Raw genomic sequence first — 27143 nt, forward strand, 5'->3', positions numbered from 1 at the left:
TGCACTCAGTATGTGTGCAGCCAATCTGCAATAGGTGGTGTGTAGCTGCATACTAGTGCTATGTGTGATACATTGGTTGTGTAAAATCAATCAATAGAATGTGTGCAGCAAGACAAAATGGACTATGGTATCTGCATTCTGGCGGAGCTGGTGCTTGAGAATGACGTTATGTGTGCAGCTAGCCCGAGTTCGAGGGATACAGCGGCGTTCTAAAGACTGTTGAGGTGAACGTAGAGGTGTGTAAGTATATGTGCAGCTAGACCGAATTATTCGAGGAATGTAGCTGCATTCTATTGTTTGTTGGTAGAGAGGCAAGAGTTAGCATAGAGGTGTGTTTGAGTGTCTGTGTTTTTTTTGTTTTTTGTTTTCTTCCCCGTGTTCCTGTTCAGCTTCCAGTGCCTGTCGAGGGCATGCTGTCTCCCTGTTTCTTTAATGGTAAGATCATTTTGGTGAAGACTGACCGGTGGTGACAGGCAGATCTGTCCCAAAACTTATGTTACTGTATAGGTGCTAGCTGCGTCCTTGGTCGGCAGTTTTGCTAAATAGAATCCCTGATAGGTAGTTCTACTAGGACATTCCCAGATAGCTGGGGTTAGCAAAGAATAAGGGCTAGAAAGTTCCTTGTTATATCATTTTCCACAGGGATTTCCCGATGTGTAGGACTAGCAAGCAAGTGCATTTCCTGGGTTCGATAGTTAGTGCAGATTTGCAGGCAATGATCAAGTTCATAAGTGCTATTAGTGCCTGGGTTGATAGTTCTGCTAGGCAGATTCCCGGGAGGTAGTTCTTCTAAATACATTCACTTTTAGGTGTGATTAGCAGAGAAGCTGCTAGATGGCCCTCCGATATTTAGTTCTGCTATTGGATTTCCAGGTGCATAGAATTAGCAGGCAAGTGCCTTCTTGGACTGATTGCGTAGTGCATATTTGCATAGCCTTAATCAAGCTCATGAGTGGTATTGGAGCTTTGGTTGTGAGTCTAGCACCATTCCCCGGAATCGATGGCGATAGATAACTCTAGGCTTCAAAGAGTATGGAATTCCTGCGGATCAGGAGATGAATAAAATCGGTCAGGTTCATGGGTGCTGCTACGATTAGGGTTTCAGGTCTGGGCAAAAGCTCTAGGAAGTGGAGTTAGATATCGTCAGGCCTGACGTTCTATGACAGGGTTTTTTAATCAGCAGGGTACCATGGCAGGTGTCGGCCTTGGTGGTAGGCCAGGTGGCTCACTGCATTCCCTTATGTGTTTTAGGCAAAGAGCCAGGCTTTGAGTACCTTTCGGAAAGTCATGCAGTCTTTGCTGTGTCTAAAGCGGGGAGGCAGTGAGTTCCACAAAGTTCACGCAAGGGTTGAGTAGGCTGACCCTCCGATCCTGGATGAATTGGAGGAGGGGACCACTAGGACGAGGGCAGTGATTGACCTAAGGGTAAGAGTCGGGTGGTAAGGCGCAATCTTTGGGGCTTGCTTTGTGCACCACTCGGTGGGTAATACATATCAATTTGAACGTGTCTCTGCGTCCAATTAGGAGCCAGTGTAGGGTGCGGAGAGTCTGTGAGATGTGGTCCCTTCGTCCCAATGCATGAAGCAGTTTGGCAGCCGGTTTTTGAACACTTTGGAGTTTGTTTAACAGGTAGAGGGAGTTTGACTAGTCAAGTGTGGACATGACAATGGACAAAATTGCAGCCAGTCTGTTCAAGTAGGTGAGGGAAGATATGCTTCAGGTGCCTCAGGTGGAACTGACAGGCTATGGAGGTGTTGTTGATGTGGTGAGACAGAATTAGGTCTGAGCTCATTGTGCAGCCGAGGTTTTGACAGTGGTGGTGATCGCAGGGGTGGGAGAGCGAGTGTGGGTGGCCAGCGAGTCAGTTGGGGGAATAGAGCAGATTTTCCCCATACCATGATCTCAGTTTTACCTAGGTTCAGAAGGAGATGGTTAATCGTCATCCAGCGGTCAATATCTGAGAGACTGCTAGGTCAGGGCTGGAGTAGGTGGTTGATTTACGAATTCTCAGCATGATTTGTGTGTCATGCGCATAGTTATAGCAAGTGAGCTTGTGTCAGTGGATGATCCTGGGCAAGGGGGTCAAGTAAAGGTTTAAGAGTAAAGGTTGTATTGCACAACTGAGCAAGATTGCTCATTTCACTTTGGTTTTTTGGAATATAGTTAAGCTACCAACAAATGCTGCAAGAGCCTGGTATGTGTGAGCCTCAGTGCAGAGAAGAGTGGCAATATCTGGTGAAATAGCTCTGTGGGATAATGACCCTGCGTCAGTGGTGTTCTGTGTTAGCTATATGTTTCATGTTGGTCTCCCAGTGGGGCTGACTCAGCTTTCAGAACTGCAGGGATAATACAATGAGCTCGGTCAGTTGTGTAAATACTGCTCTCTTAAACTGTGAAGCTCATCAAAATTCCAGAGGAAAATTGAGCGAGGCCAGAGTACCAAGTAAGTGAAGCTCTTATCCTTAACAACAGTAATACATGTGTGCTTAGAAGGGACAGATTAAATGCTTTCAAACTTGTTGGAAGGCCTGCACTACACAGGGATACATAATCAACAAGTATATCAAAGTCAGAGTTAATGGTTTTCGTAGCTCGTTACTTTAGCAATCATAGCTCTTGAGCTGCTCCATGCCTAATGTTAGTGCTTGTCCAGTACTGAGATTTACTGTTTGAATTATTGTGCTTGCAGTTTTCCTTTTTCATTATAAACCCATTCCCCAAAGGATCAACATGGAAACAAAACGTAGGACTACTTACCCACCCTAATGTGAGATCAACTTTGGCAATGGAAAAACGCTGAATTTACAAGACGGTTGGACTAATTGTATGCAAACATGTTCACATCAGTACATAATTATGAACAATAGCTACCTAATTAAAATGGATTTTCAAATTGTTGTGATTTCTCATATCTGATATCTTGCCATGTATTTCGACACTGTTACAAATCATAATTTCATTTCTATATATATATGTTTTGAGGGTAACTTCTTTCCACACAAAAATTACATCCCTGTACTGCAAGTCTTTACTCTATTACTTGAAAATAAAAAGAGACTCACTGACATTGAGCCCTTATTATACCTATGCCAGTAGTGCTAAAATGGGCGGTATTCATCAATGCTACCCCTTTACACTGTCTGACCGGTTATGGGACTAGAATCTGGTAAACAATATCCCATTGCATATTTATACTATACTGCGCTGGCAGAGGCCCTGAAATATCAACAGCCAAGTGCTATACCTGAAATATTACCAGCATTAAGCACCACCCTAATACAACCAGAAAAACGACCAGAAATACCTCCTTCTCAAAGCTGCTGATAATGACAGGCAATGAAGGACAAGATAAAATTGATACATGTACACTTGCAGTGGACCAAGCAATATGAACAACAAACCACATATAAATTCAAGCACAATGTTCACTTTCATTATGTGTGAAACCCGTACCCCAATCAAATCATGACATTTTATTTTTCACATACAAAAAATGCATTTGACAGAATATGTACATCCACACTAATGAAATAGAATTGTGCACCTGTCGTGTTAGCAACATGAGGCAAGCAGGATGATAGTCATCACCACCTGAGTGCCACACACCCTAAAAAGCCACAGGTGCAACCCATCACCCAAATATATTTTACGAATTATTATTGCTAAGAATTTAACTTCTTACAAATCACAGAGGTAGAGTAAGAAGCAGCCATCAGACAATTAAAAACCATTAGCTGCAAGGTGGATCCCTGTTCTGCGCTAATCATTAAAGAATGCGCACCCACACTAATACCAGCTCTAACCAAATTTGTAAATGCACCACTAGCACAGAATCACGTGCCTGAAGATTTTAAGAGAGCATGGATAACACTGCTCCTTAAAAAACCAGGGCTATGTCCACGAACACCAACCAACTAGCCTACAACCAAATCTCGACACACTTAAATAACCATCAGATCTTGAATAAACACCAGTTGGGTTTTAGACAATATCATGGAACTGAAACATCCCTTCTCAACCTGAAATCAAAACTATTGGAAGCAATGGACGTAGGACAAATCTCACTGTTGATGATCCTTGATCTCTCTGCGGATTTTGACCTGGTGGACCACTCCATTTTGGCCACTAGGTTGAGGGACACACATTCTTCTCAGAGCAAGCAGCTCAATGGCATTGTCGCCAGTGGGGAGGTAGAGTCTGATGCAGTGGCCTTAACCTATGGTGTCCCACAGGGTGCATGTGTATCCCCTTGTCTGTATGGTGCACTTTTTTTCGTCATGTTGGAACATGAAGGAATCATTTTCTCCAATTATGCAGATGACACACAAAGTGTTATACCACTTACAGGGGAACACAATATAGACGAAATTGAAATTAATAAGATATATGATATCATTCAGATATGGATGGCACTTAATGGTGTAGTATTAAACAACTACAAAAACGGATCTCGTGGTGGCGGGAACAAAGAAGAAATTGGATAAACTAGGACCATCGTTTAATAGCCTCATCATAGCAGATTGTCAGATTTAGACCCTAAGGAAAGTTAAAACCCTGGGCATAATCCTAGATCAGAATTTAACTATGAAGCCTCAAGTGAGCAACTTGATCTCATCTTCCACCTACTGTCTAAATTTATTGGCTCTTCTGTGGCCATTAATATCACAAAACAACGCAGAAGCAATTGCTAGAGCCATAATCGTGCTAAGATAGACTATTGCTGCAGTTTACTCATTGGGGTTACTCAAGCAGAAACCAGTCAGCTGCAAGTAATTCAGAACAGCGCAGTTATGATTGTGAAAGGCCTGAAATGGCGAGACCACGTGTTGGATGACAGGCACAGCTTGAACTGGCTGCTGGTGAAAGCAAGAATCCAGTTCAGACTGATTCTGATCCTACATAAATGTCGGGTGGGCGCATGCCAACCTATCTAATGGAAGGAGTGGTGGAGAAACAGAACCAGAGGACACTGAGATCCAACAATGCCCACTTACTAAAGATCGGCGATGTAAGACCCGCAAAACTCTCAAGGGAACTTTTAGCATGGCAGCCCCTATGGCATGGAATGCTATTCCCCTGGATCTAAGAGACATAGGGCCTCAATACGAGTTTGGAGGTAGCCATGCCCTTAATAAGGGCATGGCTACCCCCAAACCCGGGTCCGGGTCCCCTGAATGGGGAAATACCAGGCCATTCTGACCTTGGGGGGACAGGTATTTCCCCATTCAGGGAACCCATACCTGGTCCATCCCCATTCCCATTTGAGCCCCTATAGGGCTCAATGGGAATGGGGAGCATGCTAACAACGGGCTCGTTAATAACGGTCTGTTGTTAGCATGCTGGGCCGCTCACGGGACCCGCTAAGGACGTCTGGTAAAACCAGGCGTCCTGAGCGGATCCCACGAGCGGACCTCATAATGGGGTGGTAAGGGGTTAACGGCTCCTGCAACATTACCGGCTGTGTTAACCCCTTACCGCCCTCCTCGTAATGAGGCCCATAGAGTCCACAGATACCTTCAAAAAGAAACTAAAAACATACGTATTTTATAAGATACCCAGAAATTACCAATAGAGTTCATGGTTGCTTGTGATTGCTAAGGAAGACCCCCTGAACTTACCGTTGGTCTGTCTTGCTATCGGTATTTGTGCACCCGTAAGCCCTCGGGTACCCTGGAGCACGGTAGAAATTAAATAAAGTAAAGATAAGGTACTCTGCATGTTGGGGTTCACCACGGATCACCATTCAGTGCTACAGAGTACTAAGCAAGCATGTGAATGAGCTCATGATGCCGTTCGAGCAGAGACAGACAGCTGCAGGTACAGCATGAGGGGAGACAGGAGCCGCAGGGGAGGAGAATTTAGCGGCCTGATATCCACAGGACCAGACCATCACCCATGGAGCCCTCACAGACCAGCAACTGATTACACTGAACTACCAATACCAGGCCTCAAGATAAGTGTCCTACCAGGCCTTTTACGCGTGAAAGGCTTGCAAATAATACATCTTTTATCTTTCTATTCGTACCATTTTTGCACCAGTTGAGAGCAGAGATCACTGCAAAGGGTGGGTGACTTAACAGAAACCAGAACACCTGCTTTGATTCATGTCTGCATGGATGAAACTGCAGCACATGAAGGAGCGGTTCAGACATTTTTCTTTGAGCCTGTAAGAACACACAGTGAGATGAGAAATTGTTTGTTTCTACTATGTTTTGTGTCTAGAGGGAGGGGCATTTTGCATTCATATTTAATTTCCTAGCAGTCTAGGATTTTTGCAGGAATAAGATGGAAAAGTTAGTTACAACTGAGAAGTATCCTTTTTGCAAACAACTGTTGCTTCTTCAGTGAATGCTTGCATTGCACAACAGTATTTTTCAGAGTTCCTGTGTTGTGCTCATTTTACGTAAGTTTGCATCTATTTGGTGTGCACATTAATGTGTAGGGGAACATTTTACACAAATGTAATTATTTGTTTGAAGCCAGACACCTTTGTTACACAACTGTTTTGGTTATGTTTTATATTCATTTTTAAGTTAAGTAATGTTTTGGTAGTTTGTCGCATACTATTTACATTCTTGCTGAGGCAAAATATGTTTACTCTTACACTTTAATTTTGTTAAAATAGGGTGTATGCTACTCCCCACCTTAAAACCTTATCTGGGGCACAGATTAGTACGCCATGCCTAATTTAAGTGTCCATTAAAGCTTAACTTGGAGTCAATGTGGAAAATGGTGCTATGAATTGTCAGCGGCAGCAGGGCTCTTACTTAAGGGTGAGTAATTGTCATTACACCAATAACAGTGGTCACAGCCACTTTCAAATTACTACACTTAAAGCATTCAAACTCTGACTCTCAAGTCAGGGTGAGCGCTGTTACAAAACAACAATGAAATGGTTGCAATTGCAAATGAAATAGAAACTCTGCAAACATTGCAGTCCCTATGGTGGTAATCCAAATAGTCATTTAGATATATATGCAGTGCTTCATGCAGAATTTCTCCAACTTCTAAGCTCTGTGATTACTATAAGCTCAATTTACTGTAAGAATGGAAGGCTAACTAGGGACCGCCTACATTTGACCATGAGATTAGGGGCCTCATTACACGGAAGGCGGTAATGGTTAACGGCCACCGTTAATGGTAACGGTGGCCGTTAACCATTACCGCCTTACTACGAGGTCCCTTAGCGGGTTGGTGTTTTAACGCCTGCTTTTTGCAGGCGTTAAAAACCAACCCGCTAAGGGACCTCAGAGCTAATTACGGCACCGCAAAATTGCGGTGCCGTAATTAGCGCCTTCCCCATTCCCATAGAGCCCTATGGGGCAGAAATGGGAATGGGGAAGGGCAATGGCGGAAGGGGGATTTACCGCCCCACCAACCTTGGAATGGGGCGGTAAATCCCCTTTCCGCCAAGGCGGTGCCGGTAATTTACCGGCATGGTCCAGGGTGCTAATAGCACCCTGGACCACCGCCTTCCATGTAATGAGGCCCTAGGTGTAGATTTTAGCATTGAGCACTTGCCTCTCTGAGAGATCGCATCACAACATTACTGAACCATTAAGCACTACTAGTTGAAGTAAATGAGGGCTTTAATTAATCATCAACAGACAATTTTGCTATCAAACCTCAAAACACATAATACAGGTCATGTTTGCTGTACTGTGTCAGTGGCCAGGTTCGATTGTGCCTGGAAAATTAAAATGTGTACAGGTGGGTTCAAATGTGCAGACCTTTGTAGAGAGAAAATTAAAGGCATATTGAGTGACTTGTGGTACACATATAATTTGTTGTTCGTAGGTTGAATTCCTTCTAATAATTCTTCTATATTCCTACTATTTTTTTCAGATTCTAGAATCAGAGTTGTCCTATATCTCTATCAATGGTAGATCATTTCTATCTGCGAAGAGCTTGTACTGCATAGGCAATGAACAGTTATCTTTCTACGTGGGTGGTGCTCCCACTGCTGTGATGCTATTCCTATTCAATCTGAGGAGAGCTTGGATCACTTACTCCCTGCTGGGAACGTTCAATAATAAGACACAATAATGAGACACATAATTAGCCCAATATAGACAACACATGAAACTAATGATTGGAATTAGGGGAATCCATGATTAGATATAATAGTTAAATACCTGGACAGCACTCCTCCTAAAAGTCTGGCGCTGTACTCGTCACATTTTCCTTTTTCTACAATAGAATTGAGGAAAGGAACTAATTACTTTACATAATATTTAATGAAAAAAGGGGAAATCAATTTCCCTCATTTTCATTAAATATTACAGAAGGTAATTAGTTCCTCTCCTCAATTACATTATGTGCCTCATTATTTTGTTGTAGCTTTTGAATCCTGACCCTGAGAAAGACAAGGTGTTTATTTAGCTTACTGTCGAAACTAGTCTCCCATCACTTCAGTGTAGTTTCTTGCACCAGTGTTTTGGGTGTACTTGTCTCTAGAGCTAACATCTTTAGCTATATGATGTACTCATCACTAGTCGGCCCGTGCCATATGACTAGATAGCCGTCCCATCAACCTTGATTGCACTCCCTACTAGTCATGGATGGATTACTTACATAGCACTTTGTTCAGCACAATTGCACTTTGTTGTACTTGAGTGACACTTTACATGCACTGTTGCACTTTACAGGAGATATGTACATGGTTGTTATGTTTTCTTCATTTTGTGTCCAGTTACATTATAGGATTGTTTCTGTATTATTGTACACTGTCCATTTTTTTTAGAATATAGTATGTTGGCATGTTCTGGCCATAATGTCTTAATGTTTTTGATTAATAGAATTTGCTGATTTTTCTTGGTTGTAATAGAGGTGAATTAAGAGTGGAGAGCTTTGGACGATAACTCCCTTTGTTGTTTAAATGTGTGTGTAAAATATGTGTTTGAAATGAATTGTGTGGACCATCTGGCTCAGATTACGAAGATTGTGTGTTTCTCTATATAATTGTGCCTATTGTTTGCATGCAGGATAAGCTCGTTGTTAGTACTCATCTACTCCATTTGTGAGAGGTGTTTGTTGTACTGCACACTGATTTACCTGTTAATTTGAGAGAAACCTGCTTTTCTGCCATGATGTGCACCGCAGCTGCATAATGATTTCCATACAGTTTTGACTTTTTGGCTGCGTCGGCTAGATTTTCACACACTTTTTATTCTTTTTTTGAGGACAAATTTAATGTTAACTCCTTTGAAATCACGGTTTCTCTCAAAGCTTAAAAATGGGGATTAAAATACTCCCACCTCAAAATCTTATCTGGAGCACTGCCCATGACAGAGAGAGCATCAGGTACCTATTGAAGGTCGTAGGTGGTAACATCCGAAGTGCGATCAATCTGTCAAAGCCATGCCCCATTTCCTGAAGTTGGTGTCAGTCATGCACCTTTGTTCAGCAGGCACATTCCAACACTCTGGTGGAATGCTGCATAACATGCCCCAGCCTGTCTTCTCTGTGCCTGTTTCCCAGGTGCTAGAAGTGCTTCTGCAACATGTCCACAAAACGCATGTCCCTTCCCACCATCCAGGATGCCATCTGTGCCACTACAAAGGGCAGATTTTGTGATATTTCATCATTTCCAAATTGCATCAGTGCCATGGACAGCACACACCTGGCAATCGTTCCCTCGTGTCAGAGAGCAGGTCCCCACCAACCACTACCTGTAGCATACTCTCACAGTATGGATGGCATAATGCAGACCATTAAATACTGCTGCTCTCAATTCTCTGGACCAGCCCATGATGCCATGATTTTGCGCAACCCTTTGGGGTTCATGAAGTTCCAAATGGGAACACTGATGTGGCTCCTGGTCAAGTTACTGTCCATTCCATCATTTAGCAGTAACCACCTTAGCCCTTGTCCATGCCACTTGTCATTTTTTACCTCTAATCACTCACCCTCACCTTATCAACGTACCGCTCATTATCACCACCGCCCCTGTACTTCCGCTAGTGGTTAAACCATGAAAGAAGTACATGTGGTATACAATTGTGGACAAGGCACACACCCTATGTACTAATAGAGCCACACGTGTGTGGGTATTCTGAAACAGTAAGGGAACAACAGGAGAATAGAGGTTCCTATTAGGGTTCAACAACAGATTTTTATCACAAAACACTGACTGGGTTGGAGTAAGGAAAATTGAATATGGACGAGTATCCTTAAAAGGAACAACAAAACAAGCGGGAAGGATTGTTTATAAAATCCTGAGCTGAGCTTCTGATTTGACCATGGCCTTACAGCCCAGCGTTCTAAAGAGTCCCTGTTTGTGCTCAGGGTTAAACTCCTCTAACCTCAGTATCAAAGGGAAAAGAAAAATCACTCAAACTTTTTAGGGTTGTGGGGTTATCTGGTTTCCCTCCAGGTTTGTGGGCCCTGCGGGGCAGTTGTGGCCGGGCTGTCTGGTGACAGTCTACTTCATCCCCATCTCACTTGTTTGAATGTCCATCCTCTATCACATTCTGAAAGAGTGTCATGGCTTGAGTGAACCATCTTGGCTTGGGTTCCGCTTGGTGTTTTTTAGTCCCCTTGGTGGGTTGTCAATTCCACCACAATCAGGTCATTGTCTTCTGGCTAGCCTCTATAAATGTATCTCTCCATTTTTCCAACTCCAGTGTCTCTAGGGTTTGGCCCTACAAACATTTAGGCCCAGGTCGAGCAGACTCTGCCATTTCTTGACTGTTGTCCCTTCAGTGCACCTCAAGTTAGGCCTTACTGGTCTTGCGATGCACTTCTCGGTACCACTTTTCACTTTTGGCCCTCTTGGCTTGACCAATGCTTGCTCCAACAAACAACTCAGCAATGACAAAATGAGGGACTAACACAAACAGGGTAATTCATAGAATCCAGCGCACAAGTAGCGCACGCGGCTGGCGCACAGCGTGCGCCTGCGATAGTCTGCGCCAGGCACGTGCGCTAAAACTGATTTCCGCGCACAGCGTATTCATGGATTTCATGCTCCCAAACCAGCCGTGGCGCAGAGAATCGCAGCGAGCCTGCAGCAGCGCCAGTAACGCCCCCAAGAACGCCCTCGCGCAAGGAAAAGCCATCAAAATCGCTAAATCATCGCTAAGGGCTGCGCTAACCCTGGACCACTTCACAGGGCAGGCAAACAAGGAAAGCAAAGCGGGCAATCTTCAAATCAGGAGTACGCGGGAAGTTCTACACGCGACTAGGCAGGGAACGTGAATTACAGGGGTACGCGGGAATTATCACACGCGAACAGCCAGGGAACGCGTATTACAGGGGTACGCGTGAAGTAGAACACGCGATAGGCCAGGGAACGTGTATTACAGGGGTACGCGTGAAGTAGAACACGCGATAGGCCAGGGAACGTGTATTACAGGGGTACGCGGGAATCATCACACGCGAACAGCCAGGGTGCGTGTATTACAGGGGTAGCGGGAAGTTCAACACGCGATTGGCCAGGGTACGTGTATTACAGGGGTGCGTGGGAATTATCACACGCGAATAGGCTGGGTGGGCCCTCACAGGTGTACCCTGTACACCCTCCACGGCCCCTGCAGGCAGCCCACAAAACAGGGGACTACCCTGCACACCTGATCATGTCCCCCTGCACCCCCATCCACCAGGGGCACCCTCCACCAGGCCCCCACCCATGTCTCCCACCACCCCCACCCCCCAGCAGTGCAGGGGCACCTGCCAGCAGGCCCCCACCCATGTCTACCACCACCCCCACCCCCATCCACCAGGGGCACCCTCCACCAGGCCCCCACCCATGTCTCCCACCACCCCCACCCACCAGCACTGTGGGGCACGTGGCCAGCAGGCAGTCAGGCAGCAGCAGATGGCAGGTGGGAGCGTGCTCAGGGCTCTGGGGGACTGTAATTTGGCCTCCTGGCCAGGAGCGTGGTCTTTCGTGTTTGAACGCGTGGACAGCCTGATAGGGAGTGATTTTGCACGTGAAAACCCCACACTCAGCGAATCGCGCGAAAACCCGTCACCAGCATATGTGCGTCTATAGTTACCTGCACGGGCAGTGTCAAAGCGTGTGATTGGTGAAAATGGATCTACACGCAGGAGTGACAAAGCGTGTGATTGGTGAAAATGGATCTACACGCAGGAGTGACAAAGCGTGTGATTGGTGAAAAGTGAGCTACACGCAGGAGTGTCAAAGCGTGTGATTGGTGAAAAAGGATCCACACGCAGAAGTGACAAAGCGTGTGATTGGTGAACATGGGCCAAGCACGTACACGCCGTAAGTGACGCTGTACGTGTGGGCCTGTATATAAGGTAGTGTAGAACACCATTTCCCTGTACGTGCTTTTCGTGGAGAGTGAGTGGGTGAATTCTGTACTTCTTGTCGTTTCACACGCGATTTACTTCACGGCGTTTCCAGTTCGTACTCCCTGTTACCTCTGACAGCTTTTTCTCTTTTTCCTCTTGTACTGGTTTACCTGGGCCTGTTCCCTCAAACAGTGTCCCCTTCTACTGTTGTCCTGTCTCCTCAGACAGCGTACACATCTTCTTTTGGCGGGGGTGTTGCCAACCAAACGCGCTCATTTTTCACGCTCTTTTACCTGGCAGACGGTGAGTCACGCACGTATCTAACTTCTGTGCTTGCCCCGTGTGTAGCCTACCCCTTCAGAGGTCATTCTAGGCTGCGTGTGACACGCATACGTTCATTGTGTTACTGGATGCCACAGCGTAGTGCAGGGTTTTCCATCAGCACACGTGGTCTAGGAGGGGTATTGTGCACGTTACTTAACTTTTCTGGGGTGCCTGTGCGTTGCGTGACCCGTCATCTTTCCCCAGGGGTGTCATATAGCCTTGCCACTGCACTAGGGTACGAATACCATCTGGTACCCAACCCCTTTGACACCCAATTGCCCAGGACAATTGTGCACACCGACTCCCATACGCACAATAACATCAGTGCCATGGTTGGGAGGCGTGCAAGCCGTAAGGGTGGCAAAGGTGGCCGAGCCACACGTGGTGGCCGTGGAGGATCCACTAGGGGACGTGGTTGTGACTTGCAGGGTGCCCCTGTCCCCCCCAGTCTGGAGGACCAGTCAGGGACACCCATGCCCCCCCCCCCCAGTTGAGGGTCATGTGGCTGATACCAACCCTGATCAGCCCTTGTCGGACCAGCCCATTGTGGCACCAGACCTGTCCGAGGGTGATCCCATCGCTGACATCCAGGTCAGCAGGTCCACTGCACGTGCACCGGTGCACATTGGTGTCATCAGGGCACGCGCATCTATGCCAGATAGGTCATCTGCTGGCCCCCGTAGCCAGGGTGTGGCTCCATCCACCCCACCTCTCATACACCCTGCCAAGACTGTGTCGGTCCTAGTTCATGCACCTCAGATCAGGCCTGACCCCATCCCACTACCCCCAATGCCTGCACCTACTCCCATGCTGAGTGTGCAATCCCACACACCCAGTACTGAGTCCACCACGGCTCCTGCCCCTAGTGTCCACAGCGGCGTAGGACACTCTGGATCCCCACCCCCTTCCAAGCGCAAGAGGAAGAGTGCACGTCCGGCACAGGCTGATGCCCCAGGCACGGCTGCACAGTCCGGCCCATCAAGGAAGCCAAGCTTCACAGACGCCGAACTGAATGCACTTGTTCAGTATGTGTCAGATCATGATAGGGAAATGGTCATCGTTGCAGGGTCCAAGACCACACATGCCAGACGCCAGGCACACTGGCAGACCATTGCTGACAGAATAAGTGCCCTTGGAGTAGTGAGGCGCACAGCTAGTGATTGCCAGAAGCGCTGGAATGACCTTAAGCGCAGGGCAAAGGATAAGCTGGCCTCAAGTCATGCCGCAACCTTGGTGACTGGAGGTGGGTCCCCAGCACAGGAAATAGAACTCACACCACACGAGTCCGTAGCTGGATCCTACATCACCGAGGGACAACTCCAAGGTGTGGGAGATCTCCCTGATTACGAGGCATCATCCGGTGAGTGCACATGCATGTGTGTATTATCCATGTGCATGGTGTGTGTGTGAAGCATTCATGTTGGGTGCCTGTCAAGGGGGTGTGTGGCAGAGTTGATAGTGGCACCCATGTGCCTCATCCAGTATGTTCAGTGCAACACCATCTGCCCACAGCACTATCCCAACTGGCAACAGTGCACATATGGCCCTACACCATGGAAGTTGCCCTTGAATTGTCATTTTGTCACTACATTGTTGCTCATACTCCCCTGTCTATTCATCTGATGTCTTACATACCATTCCTATACTTTCCCCCAGCCATTCAAGTTTCATCTTCACATGCCTGACATGCAATGATACCACATGCTAATGCGTCCTCTGTATATAAATGCCAACCAACATGCTGTCATACTGTGGATGTTGCCTTGACATCCACCTCCTACCTGTGTGCTTTGGTACCGTCTGGTTTCGAGCCCCATTCCCTCACACTCCATGCTGCTCTTCATGGTCTATCTTCCCTGACTTCTACAGTTCAGACCATCGTGCCCTACTCACGACACCTGCTTGCTAACAGTCAAATGAGGGCACCCTGCCCTCCAATGCGACCCACCCTATTGCTGACAAGTGCATCTGAGCCTACTCAAAGCTAACTCTCACTGACATCTGCTCATACATGCCTTTGCCTGTCCCATAGACCCTTCACATGGTCCCTGTCCTCTCTCCTTGCTCCTCTTCCACCATCAATGGTGGGACCCGTTGGGGTGTACTCCTGGCCTCCTTCCAATCCTCAGAGGCCACAATTGATGTGCATGGTAATGGGAGCATCTCAGTCCAAGGCCCTTAGGCCAACCTCATTCTCCTTGAGAAATGCTACCCACATCTCATCAACTTCCTTTCCTCTCCTGCTGTCCCCCCTCCTCTCTCCTCATCAATCCTGCACTGCCTCCCTGCACCCTCCCATGATCCTTCTCCGCCTCCCACTCCAACTCCTACACATGCTGCACCTCTGATCTCTAGCACTCCCCGTAAGTCCTCCAAGGCTGTCAACCTCCTCCACAATTACACTCCTTTCACTGCGGCTGCATCAGGCATTCCTCCGATATCTGTCACTTACATGAGGTTATGCACCTTGACATCCTTGGTCTCATGGAAACATGTCTGACGGCCAGCTCTGTCTGCATCCTTCACACACTCCTACCTGATGTTCAGGAGACCCTCTCCCTGGCCCGCCACTACTGTGCAGGGGGGGTGTGCCCTTGGCTTCCCTGAGGGTATTCCTGCCACTGTCACTCCTACTTAGACCTACTCCACTCTGGAATGGCTTGTGTGACGTCTCTCTCTACCACACCTTGACATTCACAAACTGTGCGTACTGTGTCTGGGAAAACTGGTCAAATGTACTACTTCCTTTCTGAGTGTCCTCACCTCTCCTCCTCACTCATGTCCCCAGACACAGAAATCCTCTTCCTTGGTGCTGTACGCATCCACCTGCATGCTTGTTGACCCCCCCACGTGACCTTTCTGTGACCTCAGCAACTCCCTCTCACCCTCTAGACTCCCGTCTGTCCCTACTCATTCTGCAGGGCACACTCTTGATGCTCTGATCTCATCTGACTTTCCCCTCTCCGTCCATCTCTGCACTCCTCTCTCCTGGAGTGATCACATTCTCCTCTCCTCCCAGCTCACCCTCACCACCCCACAGGCAAAGCCACCCTCACCACTGTCACACACCTTCTTGGTATTCCAACCCATGAAGTGTGTGTCAGTCGAGGCTCATGCTGCCAAGATCTCCCCCCCATCCAGCTCCCCCTTAGGCTCACTCCCATCCTGACAGGGCCCACTCCATGCTCCACTCTATGTCAGGTACACTGGATGTCTTTGCCACGGTCATGACCACCTGTCTGAAGCCCCATGCCAATGCAGAGTCCTGGCATGACTCGGATCTTGTGAACCCAGACCACAGGTGCCGGGTGGCAGAGAGGGAATGTCCTGCATCATGCTCATCCTCTGGCAAACTGGCCTGCCACATGCTCCAAAGGCAATAGCGCCTCACCCTTTTCACCAAGATGAGATCCCCAATCCAAGGGCACATATCTGCGGCATGTGACAACTCTGCAGGACACATAGAAATCTGCAAGGACCTTGCCGAGCCAGATGCAGTGTGTACCTCCCCTGTCCCCTCCGAGCCCACAGCACTGCATGATTGTATCTGTACCCCTATAGGCCACCCCCCAGCACTTGTCTGCGCCTAACACCATCTGCCCTTGACGTTAAGTCCTACTTACCTTGTACAGCACTTCCAGCCGCCACTTCCCCTTGCACTTCATTGTGCCACCCACCCCTGCACTTGCGTGACATGAATGACACCAGCACCAGTAGGATTGTTGACTGGCATCCCCTTCTGCCCCACCACCCCTCAGTGCTCCGCTGTACCTTCATACATTTCTGGACCGGTGCTTCACGAATGCTATATGATTCCTTTACAGGTGATGGGGAGGTGGAATCTCATTGTTTACTGCATTTTGTTGATGTAGACAAGGCACTGTGCATCGTGGCCAATTTGGACTAGCAGATCCATGTACAACATGTTAACTTATTGATGTGATGATGCAATGTCAGGACCAGAGTGGTTGAAATCCAAAAAAGTTGCCCTCCTCTCCCTCTTCACTTGGTGGCTATGTCACATGCCATGTGTGTGATGGCATGTGCCTTTGACATGGCAATCACCGGCCAATGTGTGATGGCAGTGCTAGGCAGCATGGTGAGCAGGCGTTGCTCTCCAATCTGTACATTGTATGCCCTGAGCCTCCCCTACAGACCCAGTGATGGTGAATGCATAGGAGGTCTCCCAGTCATGTGGGACATGTGTCGTAGAACTACTGCCTCTGTTGTTCATCAGCCCTTGTTGCATGCCATGGTGCTAATGCCTGTTTCCATTTTTCTCTTTCATGTCTTTGCAGGGGACGAAGCACTTGTTGATGCTGGGGATGTGGTGGTTGAGCCGTCCCAGGAGGGCAACCCGGGCCGACCTTCCACAAGTGAGGGACGTGGTGTGTTTGTGGGTGAAAACCCACAAGTGCTGCAGGTCGTGCTGTCGAGGGGTGTCTCTGGGGGTTCCTCCCCCGAGCAGTATTCAGGTGTAGACTCGGAGGATGACACCTATGTGCAGTCGCAGGTGAGTGTTCTTGGGAGAGAATCTCCTCTGTCCGACCCACCTGCAGCCGGGCCATTGCCCTCAATGGGGATGTCAGTGTCGGCAGCTCAGCCTCCGGTGGTTACGGATGCAGGGCCACACCACACAATCTCTGATCCTGTTCCTGGGGCTGCAGATCAGAGAGGGAATGCAGTCCTGCAGCCTGAGGCCTTGCCGGCACAGCAAGGCGCAGTCCGCCTTGCCCCAGGCAGGTGTGGTGCCCGTCAACGTGGTGGCCGTATGCCACCTGGCAATACCGCTTGGGAGCAATCCATCTACGGTATGGCCAACCAACAGGCAGCATCATCCGAGATGATTGCACAGGCCATGGATAGGGTGGCCACTTCCATTGTCCCCCCAGAAAGGCTGATGGAGCGACTGGAGCAGGCTACAGAGTCCATCTGCCAGGCACACAGGGAGGATATGTTGGCGTCCAACATGGACAGGGGGGCGGCACTGGCGACTCTGCGGGAATCACTTTCCATGGAGTCCCAGCGCCACAGGGAAGGCCTGAGGGAAGAATTCCATCACCTCAGGTCGACCCTGTTAGAGCTTGAGGCTTCATCCCATAGAAGGACAGAGGAGCAGCTGGAGCGTCTGACACGGACGCTCTCGGCCGAGATGCAGGCAACTCGTGCGGAGGTCAGGTCATCCCGGAAGTTACTGCATGGGGACCTCCGCATGATTACAACCCAGAACCAGAACTACCAGACCCGCCTGCTTGCAGCCATGGAGGAGCAAACTCGTGCTTTGCGTGGGCTGCCTCCCATTGTCACACCATCTTCTGAGGCAGCTCCCCCACCTCCTGAGTCAGCTGCAGGGTCTGGCCAGAGCGATAGCGACTCATCTCCCACAACAGAGTAGCCGTGTGGGCCACGAGCCTATGGGGTGTTTTAGTTTCCTATGATCCACACAGGTGGATTGTGGCGTGCATCCTGTCCTCGGACCTCATAGGTGCCCCCCCCCCCCCCGCCGGCCCTTTCATGGCCATTTTTTCTCAATATTTTTTTTTCTTTTCCAAGAGTGTTGCCTTGTGTGGGTACCTGGGCATACACTGTATTGTGGCTGGGCACATGCAGGCTTGTCCTGAGTTTGGTTTCGATGCTTGGGTAGCAGACATCCACACCCCTCCTGCTTCCGTTTCCATGGGCTTGCAAAGGGTGTGCCCAAGTGACAGCAAATTACACGGTGACATTGGACTCCCATGAGCTGTTGGCCAGTCTATAGTCAATACTGTGTAGACATTCATAGTGTACATTGTTGTTGCACCTAACTATGCATGATGGTTTGATATGTGCCTCTACTTACATATGTTGCTCATGTTTTGCAGGTATTTCACACAGTTCTTCACACGGGCATACTCTCTGGAGTCAGACTACATGTCGGTAGATGTGCACTGACACTTTTGCGTGGCGCCATCACTGTACATCTGGACGGTGAGGACATACCAGCAGAATCAGGTAATGAGACTACCATTGATTACATGCATTGTGTCTTGTTTGGGTGGGCTTCAGGGTGGGTTGGTGTGTAATTTGATTGAAATTACTCTTACACAGGTGTGTAGTAGTGGCTCCAGCGCGGTTAGCTGTTCAAGTGCGGCTATGTACCATTTGGGGCACTGCTATTTGTGACACCGGTGTCATGTTGTGATGGCCAGTTTGTTTGCTCTCACATACCATGACATGGTGTCCTCAGTGGCGGGACTGTGAAGGGAATGGGTGACATGGCAATGTTGTCATGTAGTGAATCGCCTGTGGCAATGCATATTTGATTGATGGAGTTGTGTCTTTTCGTTGTGATGCATTGCTGGTGTATGTGTAGGTAGGGGTGCACACATAGTGACACTTCCATGTTAACAATCTCAGGCTGAAGTGTATCTGACAGTTTATTGTCAAGTAATTTTGTGACATTGTCAGGTAGTGTCATCATTGATTGTCAGATGGTATGTGCCAGAGCAGTGTGCACTAGCCAGCACTGTGATTCCTAGGTGAAGAAGTTGGCCACCAGTTGCGTACGGGCTGCCTCCCCCCGTGCCCTTTCCCCTCCCATGCGCAGCGGGCGTGCATGTGGTTGTGGATGTGGGGGCACCACCATGTCCACGGGCAGGCCCCGGCGTGTTGCAACGTTGTGCAGGACACATGCTGCCACTATGATCCTGCACACTATTCGGGGAGCATATAACAGCTGCCCGCCAGAACGGTCAAGGGAGCGAAAGCGTGACTTCAGCACTCCGAATGTGCGCTCCACTATGCCCCGTGTTGCAATGTGGGCTGTGTTGTACCTTACCTTGGGTGGCGGGGTGGGGTTCCGGATTGGGGTCATCATGTGGGGGCTGATAGGGTAGGCACTGTCCCCTGCGGAGGTGGTGATGGGTATCATTAGTGGTGTTGTGTCATGACCCAGTATCTGACATGCATGCATGTGCAGTGGCATTCATGCTCACCAAGCAGCCATGTATCTCCATGCTGGCCAGCCTCTAGGTCCCGGCATAGGGTAGACATTCTGTAGATGAAGCTGTCGTGGGTGGACCCGGGATAGTTGGCATATACTGATGTGATTATTCCCTTGGCATTGCATACAACTTGCACGTTGATGGAATGCCAGTGCTTGCGGTTTCTATAGATGTGCTCTGTTGCCCTGGGTGGACGTAGAGCCACATGTGTGCAGTCAATTGCACCAAGCACTTTGGGGAATTGAGCCACACCATAGAATTCCTGGATGCACGTCCGCCTTTCTGCATGAGTCCTGGGGAGATATATGTGCCTGCGGACTGATGGCCGTGCAGTGATGATGTTCAAGACCTGGTGTAGGCAGCGTGACTGCGTGGCCTGTGACACACCACCCACTATGGCACTTGTCCGCTGAAAGGATCCAGTGGCCAAGAAGTGCAGTACATTCAGGACCTTCTGCAGGGGGCTGAGTGCTTGGGAGCACAGGGTGGGTGATGTGAGGTCATCCTCCCACTCACTGACCAGGTCCAGTATGATGTGTGCTGGAAACCTGTACCTCCCATACACCTGGTCATCAGGCATCCCGAATAGGCTGGTTCTGGGTGTGAATATTCTGGCCCTGACTCTCCTCCTCCTCCTCCTTTGGTAGCCCACTGCCACTGCTGCTAGGAACGGTATGTTCATCCTGGCATCTGGCTTGTTTATTGATAAGTGCGCAAATTAATGCCTTGCGCGTGTTCTAGGCGAGCGTGTGACCCTCGCACCCCTGGAATCTAGTTCCCACTCCAATAGCGTGTGGAAATTCCCACGCAGCAGGCATACAGGTGCGCTGACGTACTTGCGTGTGTAAGTGCCCGCGCACCCCTGAAATACACGTACATAGGCCAATGGCGTGTACGCGCACTTTTGGCCAATTACACACGATGTAATACACGTACATTGGCCAATCGCGTGTACGCGCACTTTTGGCCAATTACACGCGATGTAATACACGTACATTGGCCAATCGCGTGTACGCGCACTTTTGGCCAATTACACGCGATGTAATACACGTACATTGGCCAATCGCGTGTACGCGCACTTTTGGCCAATTACACGCGATGACACTCTGACGTGCAGTATTTCCACGTGTGCTCCGTCATCACGTGCTGAGTGGGGAACGCCCGTGCGGATCACGTCAGACGCGCTTACGCGGTGAGGGACTCTGGTCCAATAGAATCGCGTATGCGTGCTGACGCACTTACGCGCTAAGGCCCTTTCCTCGGATTTCACGCTGACGTGCAGGAATTTCACGTGCCAAATCACTCCGTATCAAGCTGGCCACCCGAAAACACACGGAACACCACGCTCCTGCCCAGAAGGCCGAGTTACTGCCCCCCCCAGTGCCCTGAGCAGCCTCCCACGTGCTATCTGCTGCTGCCTGCCTGCCTGCCTGCCTGCTGCCACCGTGCCCTGCCATTTGGTGCCTGCACATCAGCCATCTGCAGGGGTCCAGTTGCTGTGTCCACCCCTGCTGGAACTGAAGACTCCCAACTGGGATTACATCGCTCCACAGCCCAGCCCCAGGACCCAGTTGCCCACCCACACCTGCCTCTGGGGTTGCCATGTCGGGCACTTCGACATCTGGCACCAGTGGCAACCCCAGGCCAGAGGGGCAGAGGGGCACCAGCTTCACTGCCACCGAAGTTGGTGTCCTGGTGGAGCATGTCCTGGGGCAGTATGATGCCCTCTTTGGATCGTCCCGCGCCAGCAAGGAAGGACGGGAGAGGATCTGGGCCGACTGTGTGGTTGCCATCAACGCGGAGGGGGTGGCAACCCGCAACGTCCAGAAGATCAAGAAGCGCTGGGAGGACTTGAGGTCCAGGACCCTTGTGAAGGCCCGGCTTCTCGTGGAGGGGGGCCGGGGCCGCATGAGTTCCATCCAGAAGAGGGTCCTGGAACGCGTACGCCCAGCGCTCCACGCCCAGGTCCTTGAGAGGGAGGCCCGTCTGGAGTTGAGCGGTAAGTGTGCAAGCATTACTGTGTGAGACAGGGCATGTTGCGGTGTGCTGGTTCTATGATACTTGCCTGTATGTGTGCCATGGGCCATGTATGCATGTATGTGTGCAGGGACATCATGGTAATGCATGTGCGACCAGTGATGTGTGACCCACATGGTTGTTGCATGTGTTGAAATGTGGCATGGGGAGCCCTATGCAGATTTAGGACATGAGAGCATGCCAGTCTCTGTACCTGGACATGGATGGGGGTGAAGGATGGGTGCTGATGCCAGGTACATATATGGTAGCCATGTCTGTGTGCCTGACCTGCGTGTCTGTGACTTGTGCATGCCATGGATGCATGACACATGTGTGTGACAATGCACAGATTCTGTGACGCACCCAACTTACCCTTGTTTCGCCTGTGTTCGTTGTGTTTGGGGCCAGATGGATGTGACTGAGGTGAAGTGTGTGCATGTGATATGCATGAGCCATGATGCATGTGAGTTACATATCATTGAATGTTTCAAGAGTCAATTGGACATGCATGGAAATGTGCATGGCATGCACCATGCCTGTTACTGTGTGTGTTTTGCCTGGACTGACCCATGTGTTGTGGAGGGACATGATGGGAGTGTACTTTGACAGGGGTGCTCATCTGCTATTGCTTCCTGTCTAGGGGACCATTTTACAGTAGCCTGATGCTTGTGTCCTTTGTCTCCCTCTACGCAGCGGCTAGTGAAGAAGAGGGCGGAGACGGCGCTGTGGAGCAAGGCGGCGGGGATGCCCCCACGGCTGCAGCGGAAGGGGTGGGTGAGCCCCCACAGGGGCCTGCTACGGCGGGAGATGGTGAGGAGCCATCCAGGTTGGTGGTTTGCACAGAGGAGGAGTAGGCCGACACTGGTGCACACATGGGGCCTGGTGGGAGCATCCCTGCTGGTGCAAGTGGTGCAGTCCAGGGCCAGGGGCAGGAGGCAGCACAGGTCACCGTGGAGGTGCCTGTGCATGTCGCTGTCCCTGACCCTGTGAGTGCACCACCATGCACCAGCAGGGATGCCCCGTCCCAGGCCTGTCCGCAGGTAGTGGGGATGTCCATGTCAACTGACTCCCCTCCACCTGCGGCCGTGGGAACCCCTGGCCGCGTGGAGCAGGTCCTGATTGGGGTCGCGATGCGCACGGCTGTGATTCGTGATGACGTGCGTGCTTCCCGGGAGGAGCACGCACGTCATCACGAAGTGCACCGTGCCGACGTGGCCCAATTGGGATCGGCCATGTTCGGGGGGTTCCTGCATGTGTTGGCCAATCTGACGGCCCTCTCCTCCTCTGTGCAGGCTATCCACCGGTCGTTCTCCTTGCCGTCTTCCGGCCCAGATGCCACCATGGCCCCCTGTGGACCTGCCCCGACCAATGCAGCCAGCTCGGTGGGGATCCCATCCCTGCCACAGTTGGGAGTCGGAGGTCCAGCAGGGGTGGACGACACAGCAAGTGGACCCCAGCAGATGGAAGATGTGCCGGCATCATCGGGCAGGGCACGTGCACGACGGCGTCGGTGGTTACCATCAGCCTGGATGCCGTCGTGCTGGCAGAGGCAGTGGCGTCGGAGGCAGCAGCGGGCTCGACGTGGGAGGCATCATGGCTCAGGGCCATCAAGATCAGAGGGGCAGGCATCGGCCGGAGGGCAGGGCAACCCTGGCATGGCGGTGTGTTCCGTGTGGGAGGAGTTTGGCCAGCGGATAGGTGCGGAGCGGCAGCGGGCGGAAGAGGAGCGGCTCGCCATGGCCAGGGCGGAGATCTCCATGCGTCGGGCATTGAGGCGGGCTGAGTGCCTCGAGGAGGCTCGCAGGGATTTTGGTGAGCACATGGGGTTGTCCCTGCGAGACCTCGGGGCCAGGACAGAGTCCCGCCTCCAGGACATTGACATGGAGTTCGAGGATGCCCTGGCCAGCATCACCAAGTGAGCCGCAGGACTAGCCCGCTGCCTTTGTATATAGTTTTTTAGTTAGTTAGTGCTAGGTTTCCTTTATTTATTTTTATTATTTTGGACCGCTCGGACAATGGCCACTTTTTTGTACATATTTATTTTATTAGTTAGTATTAGGTTTCATTTGTGGTGTTGGGCTCATGGACCCTGGAACATTCCTGTATATATTGTTATATTTTGGGAGATACATTTTTTAATTTTTTTATTGTTTACACCATGACGTAATGGTTTTTCTTTGATTTCCTACTACATGGTTTTGCTTTGGACAAATTCTATTGATTTTTTAATCCTTTGTTTTTTGGTTTATCATTTTTGTTCTCGGACATGGACCTTTTATTTACTTTGCCACATAGTTGTATGTTTTATTGGTTTACTTGATTTTTGTTTTTAATACATTTTTATATTATCTTACACTTGTGTTATTTTCTCTTTGGTTTCTTACATGTCATGATATGGGTTTTGACATTCACTTGCACCCATTGTGTATGTGTGTGTGACGGACATGTGTTCTTTTGCATACTTGCCTTTGGGGTTGTGTCATGTGATTGCATTCACTATGTGGGTGCATGCAATCCTTGCCTGGGTGTTTGTGCTGGGTATGCTGGCCATTACTGCCATGATTGTGTATCGTCAGGACCTGGGGCCAGGGGGACATGGGTGGGGGCCTGCTGGCAGGTTCCCCACAGTGCTGGGGGTGGGGGTGGTGGGAGACATGGGTTGGACATGGGTGGGGGCCTGCTGGCAGGTTCCCCACAGTGCTGGGGGTGGGGGTGGTGGGAGACATGGGTGGGGGCCTGGTGGAGGGTGTCCCTGGTGGATGGGGGGTGGGGGTGGTGGGAGACATGGGTGGGGGCCTGGTGGAGGGTGCCCCTGGTGGATGGGGGGTGGGGGTGGTGGGAGACATGGGTTGGACATGGGTGGGGGCCTGCTGGCAGGTTCCCCACAGTGCTGGGGGTGGTGGGAGACATGGGTGGGGGCCTGGTGGAGGGTGTCCCTGGTGGATGGGGGGTGGGGGTGGTGGGAGACATGGGTGGGGGCCTGGTGGAGGGTGTCCCTGGTGGATGGGGGGTGGGGCTGGTGGGAGACATGAGCAGGTGTGCAGGGCAGTTCCCTGTGGTGTGTGCTGCCTGCAGGGGCCGTGGAGGGTGTACAGGTAATGCCTGGGAGCACACAGCCAATTCGCGTGTGGGACTTCCCGCGCACCCCTGAAATCCACGTACCCTGACTAATCGCGTGTGGGACTTCCCGCGCACCCCTGCAATCCACGTACCCTGCCATATCGCGTGTGGAACTTCCCGCGCACCCCTGAAATCCACGTACCCTGACTAATCGCGTGTGGGACTTCCCGCGCACCCCTGAAATCCACGTACCCGGCCATATCGCGTGTGGAACTTCCCGCGCACCCCTGAAATCCACGTACCCTGCCATATCGCGTGTGGAACTTCCCGCGCACCCCTGAAATCCACGTACCCGGCCATATCGCGTGTGGGACTTCCCGCGCACCCCTAAAATCCACGTACCCGGCCATATCGCGTGTGGAACCGCGCACCCCTGAAATCCACGTACCCGGCCATATCGCGTGTGGAACTTCCCGCGCACCCCTGAAATCCACGTACCCGGCCATATCGCGTGTGGGACTTCCCGCGCACCCCTGAAATCCACGTACCCGGCCATATCGCGTGTGGAACTTCCCGCGCACCCCTGAAATCCACGTACCCGGCCATATCGCGTGTGGGACTTCCCGCGCACCCCTGAAATCCACGTACCCTGCCATATCGCGTGTGGAACTTCCCGCGCACCCCTGAAATCCACGTACCCTGCCATATCGCGTGTGGAACTTCCCGCGCACCCCTGAAATCCACATACCCGGCCATATCGCGTGTGGAACTTCCCGCGCACCCCTGAAATCCACGTACCCGGCCATATCGCGTGTGCAACTTCCCGCGCACCCCTGCAATCCACGTACCCTGACTAATCGCGTGTGGAACTTCCCGCGCACCCCTGAAATCCACGTACCCTGACTAATCGCGTGTGGGACTTCCCGCGCACCCCTGAAATCCACGTACCCGGCCATATCGCGTGTGGAACTTCCCGCGCACCCCTGAAATCCACGTACCCGGCCATATCGCGTGTGGGACTTCCCGCGCACCCCTGAAATCCACGTACCCGGCCATATCGCGTGTGGAACTTCCCGCGCACCCCTGAAATCCACGTACCCGGCCATATCGCGTGTGGAACTTCCCGCGCACCCCTGAAATCCACGTACCCGGCCATATCGCGTGTGGAACTTCCCGCGCACCCCTGAAATCCACGTACCCGGCCATATCGCGTGTGGGACTTCCCGCGCACCCCTGAAATCCACGTACCCTGCCATATCGCGTGTGGAACTTCCCGCGCACCCCTGAAATCCACGTACCCGGCCATATCGCGTGTGGAACTTCCCGCGCACCCCTGAAATCCACGTACCCGGCCATATCGCGTGTGGAACTTCCCGCGCACCCCTGAAATCCACGTACCCGGCCATATCGCGTGTGGGACTTCCCGCGCACCCCTGAAATCCACGTACCCTGCCATATCGCGTGTGGAACTTCCCGCGCACCCCTGAAATCCACGTACCCGGCCATATCGCGTGTGGAACTTCCCGCGCACCCCTGAAATCCACGTACCCGGCCATATCGCGTGTGGAACTTCCCGCGCACCCCTGAAATCCACGTACCCGGCCATATCGCGTGTGGAACTTCCCGCGCACCCCTGAAATCCACGTACCCGGCCATATCGCGTGTGGGACTTCCCGCGCACCCCTGAAATCCACGTACCCTGCCATATCGCGTGTGGAACTTCCCGCGCACCCCTGAAATCCACGTACCCGGCCATATCGCGTGTGGAACTTCCCGCGCACCCCTGAAATCCACGTACCCGGCCATATCGCGTGTGCAACTTCCCGCGCACCCCGGTATGCACGCACACGTTTATTTTTTCTCTCAGCGCGTGTCTGTGTTTGTGGGTACCCCTTTGTACGTCATTTGTCCTGGAGGGCCACAGTATTGGACATTGATCATGTCTGTATATAGGTGCTATTTGTTGGCGCACCTTTTAGCGCACATTTCTTGCAGGCGCAGAGACGCTACCGCCTGCTTTCTTGTGGCGGTCGTGTTTGTGCCTGTTTGTGCCTGTGCGCTGCTTTGAGCGTGCGCTTTTTTCCCCTATTCTATTCCATGAATACGTGTTGTATGCGAGCGTGTGGGCGTTCCGCGCACTTGCCTCCTATACTTTCCCCGTGCCGCCCACATTCTTCCCCATTCCGAGTGTTGTGCCCCATTTTATTCCCCATTCCGAGTGTCCCGCCCTGTGTTCCGCCTACTTTAGAGCTGTGCGCTGCGCTCGGAGTGATAGCGCAGTGGCCGTGGCGCACGACGTTGGTTGACCTGTGCGCCGGCCTGCGCCGCGCGCTTTTTCAGCGCACGTCCTCTGCTTTTCTTGCGCACGGACTTCCATGAATCGACGTGCGCTGGTTTCCCTGCGCTTTTCGCTAATTTTCGGCGCAGCGCACGTATTGGCCCCTCTGCGCCGGGATTTTCGGCGCACATTTATTCCATGAATCGGCCTGAAAATGAGGTTCA

The sequence above is a fragment of the Ambystoma mexicanum genome, chromosome 6p (genome assembly GCF_040938575.1).
Source record: "Ambystoma mexicanum isolate Mex_15411 chromosome 6p, UKY_AmexF1_1, whole genome shotgun sequence".
Classification (NCBI taxonomy): Eukaryota; Metazoa; Chordata; class Amphibia; order Caudata; family Ambystomatidae; genus Ambystoma; species Ambystoma mexicanum.